Below are 5,792 nucleotides of genomic sequence, written 5' to 3' on the forward strand. Positions count from 1 at the left end.
ATGCTAGATTCGTGAGATGCTTCATGATGAGGTGAGTTTGGGAAACAATGAAGAATCTCATTTTGGTGCCTATTAAAAACTTAGAGAAGCCTAACAGAAGAGAAACATCCAAGTAGCAATTCCTTGCCAGACAGTAGTGTCTTACTTCTATAATCCTAACTACTCAGGAAGCTGAGATCTTAGGATCACAGTCTGGGTACACACACATACACACACCCACACATGCACACACATGCACACATGCACATAAACATACAGAGCCAGAAGTAGCGCTGTGAGTCAAGTAGTAGAACACATTTTGTCCCTTGAGCAAAAAATAAATAAAAAACAAGGGATAGCACCCAGGCTAGGCCCTGAGTTCAAGCCTGGGTATGGGCACAAAAACAAACACAATGACAACAAATACAATAACAACAAAACCTGACATTTCTCAAAGATGACCAGAGAACCTCACAGTATCCCCAACATCTTGCACAACTTGCATGCTATGCAATGTATTTAGGGGAATTTTGAAAAATCCTGAGGTTTTTGTGATTAATAAATATAGCTATTATTCTTTCCATAAAGAAGGCAGCAAGATGGGCTGGGGATATGGCCTAGTGGCAAGAGTGTTTGCCTCTTATACATGAAGCCCTGGGTTTGATTCCTCAATACCACACATATAGAAAAGGCCAGAAGTGGTGCTGTGGCTCAAGTGGCAGAGTGCTAGCCTTGAGCAAAAAGAAGCTAGGGACAGTGCTCAGGTCCTGAGTACAAGGCCCAGGACTGGCAAAAAAAAAAAAAAAAAGAAAGAAAAGAAAAGAAAGAAAGAAAGAAAGAAAAAAGAAGGCAGTAAGAGAGCAATCACTGCTTATCAATCCCCTCAAAAACACATATACACTTATCTCCAGAATAACTTTTCTTCCTTTCCTTTTCTCTCTCTCTCTCTCTCTCTCTCTCTCTCTCTCTCTCTCTCTCTCTCTCTCTCTCTCTCTCTCTCTCTCCTCTCTTTCTTTTTTTTTCCAGTCTTGGGGCTTGAACTCAGGGCCTGGACACTGTCCCTGAGCTTCTTTTGCTCAATGCTAGCACTTTACCACTTAAGCCACAGTGCCACTTCTGGCTTTTTTTGTGTGTGTGTGTGTGTGTGTGTGTGTGTGTGTGCCAGTCCTGGGCCTTGGACTCAGGACCTGAGCACTGTCCCTGGCTTCTTTTTGCTCAAGGCTAGCACTCTGCCACTTGAGTCACAGCGCCACTCCTGGCCATTTTCTGTATATGTGGTGCTGGGGAATCGAACCCAGGGCTTCAAGTATACGAGGCAAGCGCTCTTGCCACTAGGCCATATCCCCAGCCCTACTTCTGGCTTTTCTGTTTATGTGGCACTGAGGAATCAAACCAGGGCTTCATGCATGCTAGGCAAGCACTCTAGTACTAAGCCACATTCCCAGCCCCCAGAACAATTTCTTTTTTATTAAAAAAATATGGACCGCTTCACGAATTTGCATGTCATCCTTGCACAGGGGCCATGCTAATCTTCTTTGTATTGTTCCAATTTTAGTATATGTGCTGCCAAAGCAAGCACCAGAATAATTTCTTAAGAATTAGAACTATTAGAATTAAACTTGAGATCTTCCCGTGTGTATATTTTACTGTTATGGAAGTGAGAGAGATTTTTAGGTAAATAAACATGATAGATGACTAAGGTTTATATTTGTGCAAGGACATTTTATGGACTGGTTTGTGTTTGCTGCTAAGTGAGGGCTACTAAAAACCAGAGATGTGACTATTGGATCTAGGAAATAATCTGTTCACAAGAACAAAAGTGTTTGATATGAATGGCCACATTGAGCAGTAGGAATCTGGGGGCCAAAAGTAAGTGATGAACTGGGGGTATAGCTCAGTGGTAGAATGGTTCCCGAGCATTCAGAAGGTCCTGGATTTGACTTCCAGGCACTACAAAAAGCAATCACAATATGTTATGGTTTAGATATAACTATAATTGGCTATGAGCCTTTGAGGCTCATATGTTAAAGACCTAGTTACCAGCTGATAGTTTTTTTGCAAGTGATTGGATTATGACAATTCAAACTTCGTAGTGGAGTAATCCATTCATAGATCCATAATTTGATGGCATTATTGGGAAGTGGTGGGAACTAGAAGATGGGGCCTATTTGGAGGAAGCAGGTCACTGGAACCATACCCTTTAAGGGTTTATCTTCCCTGGGCCCTTTCTTTATACTTTTTAGCTGACATTAGATGAGCAGCTTTGTTCTACCACACCCTTCTACTATGATGTCTACCTGCAGCAGTGGAGTCAGCCATGCATGGATTAAAGCCTCAAAACTGTGACCAAAATAAACCTCCTTTTAACTGCTTCTCTTGTAGCCATGAAAAGCTACCTAACCCACAACTACTAAAAAAGCAACAAAATAAAAAGAGGTTGTTGGTTCTTCGCTGGCGTGCTGGCTGCTACTTGAATGTGGTACCCTAATAGTAGCCTTTCCTATATAAAGCAGGGCTGTATACAAGTAAACATGAGGATGGTTACAGGATAGCCAAGCATTCAGTGACAGGGTTCCAGGGAGTGTGACCAAGAAGTGGGGAAAGATAGGAACTTGGGCTTGGAGGTGAGCACTAGCAGCTGCATGGCATATGGGAACCATACTTTGTGGATAGTGGTCTCTCAGTTCACCAGGTGTCAGGAACTTCAGAGCAGATCATAGGGCCAAGGACACCCTTCCCACTACTCAAGTAATTACCCTCTCAGACAATCAGTTTAACTGTTAAGAGAAGAAACAAGTAGTTGAGAGAGTGCCACCGGGCCATGATATTAGATCCCAATGGATCTAATATCTATTATCTACCTGTTATCTATAGCTGCATAACAAATCACCCAACCTTTAGTGACCTAAAACAATATAAACATTTATTGTCTGACATAATAGGGCAGAAATTCAGGTGTAGCTTAGCTGAGTGATTCTGTTTCAGCCTCTTATGAGGTCAAAATGAAGGTGTCATTAGAGCTCTAGTCATCTAAATGGAGCTGAGTATGTTATGGAAAATACTCTGGGAAGAAAGAAGATACTTAGAGAGTTGGAGAGCTCAGGTTTATTATACCTAAAGGCCCAGAGGAGTTCCTACTCCAAAGTCTGAGCCTCCACAGACAGGAGTACAATCCTTTTATATCCCTTGGGTTTCAGGTGTTTGTTCTGGGTAGAACACAGATGTTTTGAGTTTCAGTTTACTCTAACAGTTACAGTTTTTAAAAATTATTATTTATCATATATTTATTGTTATAAAGGTGATGTACAGAAGGGTTACAGTTACATAAGTCAGGTAATGAGTAAATTTCTTTTTGAACAGTATTACCCCTTTCCTTGCTCTCTCCCAGTTCTTTCCTTCTACCTCTACCTACAAATTGTACAGTTCATTCGGAGAGGCTCATGAGGGTACAGTAACTATGTGCATCTGATCATATAAAATAATATTTTTCGAAATGAACTCCAGGAAATGGAAATGAGGCCTTTTCTTTGTTGCTGTTTTTCTTTTCTTTTCCTGTTGTCTTGTTTGTAAGTTTATCTGTTTAGGGGGAGGTTGAGGGGGCACAGAAAGGGTGAGACAATGGGTGAACAAATGCAGCAGTACAGTTTTTAAAAAATTATTATTTTTATAAAGGTTATGGTTACATAAGTCAGGTAATGAGTACAAATGTACTCATTATTAAAACATGGAGGGGTAACATTATCAAAAAGGATTCCCTTGATAATGTCACCCCTCTGTAGTAGTTTTTGAAAATTACTTGAAGCATAAAGGTCAAGCTAGTTCTGGTCAAGCTGGTTCTGGCAATAGCAGGCTTTTTCTTACCAGGTTGAGCTAGTTCTGATAATGGCAGGTTTGCCTAATCAGGTTCCGACTTCTAACATGGCAAACCACATGGCTGAGGAAAACATCCTCAGTTCTTTACTGGGTATGGCAGGAGGCCTCACTTCCTTCCCATGTGGTTCTTTCTATAGTTCTGCTCCATGTCTATGACATGGCAGCTGGCTTCCCCCAGAACAAGTGAGCCTTTTATAACTAACACTTAAACATTTCCCTTCGATATATTCTCTTTGTTAGAAGCTTAACTTGAAGCTCACATGGAAGAGGAAGGGAATTAAGCTCTACATTTTGAAAAGTGTCAAAGACAGTGAATCTATTTTAAGTCCACTACAATGATGGTTCTCTTGTACTTAATCACTTCAAGAAGCTGAAGGGTTAACAGGAGTGTCAGGGGACATAAGAGAGAAAGGTATGGATAAATTTGCTGGCCTGACTAGAGGTGAAATCTATTATGAGTCACAGAAAATCTTTTTAAAAATTTATTTTGAAATCAAAAGATGAGATCCAGACAGGACTGCTTGTTGAGTTGGATGAAATTAAAAATAGCTTGAATGTTTGGGAAGGGGTGGGGGAGAGATGATTAGCTCTCAGGATATATTAAATGTCCTCGCATGAGAAGGGAGTTTTAGCTATTGGGAAGGGCTGCTTTGGAAAACATATGCTGTGTCAAACTCCGCCAGCAGATGCAGAATCTGCTGCTAAAGTTAGCTCCCGAGACAGAGCTGGATGGGCTGCCATCACAGATGTCTCTGGAGCCAGCACCCGAGACAAATATAATTCTTACCCCTGGAAAGCCAGGCTCTGCGCAAGAGCCTTCTCACCCTGGTGGAGGGGTTACAGGGAGGTGTGAAAGCAGATTTAGGACCCCAAATGCTGACTTTTCTGTAGTTCCTGAGAATTGTGGATGATTTTGAAGCTACAAGGTATGCTGTTATTTTGCATTTCTAAATTTGGGAATCCCTCATAAGGTGAATTCTTGTTGCTTTGGAAAAACCTATGCAGTGCAAAACCCAAGACCTGATTGGAAAGCTTTTGAAATATGTATTTTGAGATTTATAGTCTGAAATGTTAGGAGATGAGATAAGTGTTCAAAATGCCTAAAACAGTTAAAGAGAAGTTAGAAAACCATAATGAGAAATGGTTTAAGTGATTTATTCAGTGCAGGAATTGAACCATTTTCCTAAATGCAAGGGAGATCCAGTTTCATGGTGACATGCAGATGATATGCATGTGTTAAGCAACTCAACAATATGGACCAGAGTTTTACCAAGTGAGTTTCTTAGACTTTAGTCCACAAGGGTGTCTTGAAAAAGAACTATATGACTCCATGCCTGGGCAAGGATGTGGAATGGTTTTCTTGCTGCAGAGACAGGGATAATTCACATTTTAACAGCCCTAGAAGTCCTGATCTGAAGAAACCTGTTGCATTTCATTTAGCTCCTTAGTTCTCAAACAGATGAACATGAATTTGTTGATCTGCAGCTCCCTTTTTCAAGCGTTTCAGATTAGTAGCTTACCAGGGACAGATCTTTCTTTGTTTAGAAATTATAGTCCCATCGCCCAGAAGACAAAATGTATGAAGTGATGGAACTGAAGTTTCAGGACCATTGTGTTGCATAAGGCCCGTTTGAAGTTCTATCCTTAATTTCGTATTCATCATTGTGCATTTCTTCCCTTAAAGACCTTCATGTTAGTTTAAGGACCTGAAAATTTGTGTCTTCTACTAGCAGGAACATACCATGTGCTCAACAAATAATTATCGAATGAGTAATTAAATGAATGAATTAATGTATGGAATCTGTGAAAGTAGTGGAATTCACATTTGGGGAAATACCATCCTATTGACAGGAGATGCTAGACAGGAAGGCACAATGGTTAACGATCACATTAGATTGGGAGATATGAGAGAAGAATCAAATTTCATCTGAGAAAGAAAA

The 5,792-nt window shown here is 40.5% G+C and overlaps 1 non-coding gene across 1 annotated transcript; it reads right to left on the reverse strand.

The window, feature by feature from the left end:
• Positions 1 to 1,451: 1,451 nt before the first annotated feature.
• LOC125356987 lies at positions 1,452 to 1,558 on the reverse strand. Its single transcript, XR_007212019.1, has one exon. It is a non-coding gene; the product is annotated as a U6 spliceosomal RNA (small nuclear RNA).
• Between the last annotated feature and the right edge of the window lie 4,234 nt (positions 1,559 to 5,792).

Source organism: Perognathus longimembris, chromosome 8 (genome assembly GCF_023159225.1).
Source record: "Perognathus longimembris pacificus isolate PPM17 chromosome 8, ASM2315922v1, whole genome shotgun sequence".
In the NCBI taxonomy this organism is placed as follows: Eukaryota; Metazoa; Chordata; class Mammalia; order Rodentia; family Heteromyidae; genus Perognathus; species Perognathus longimembris.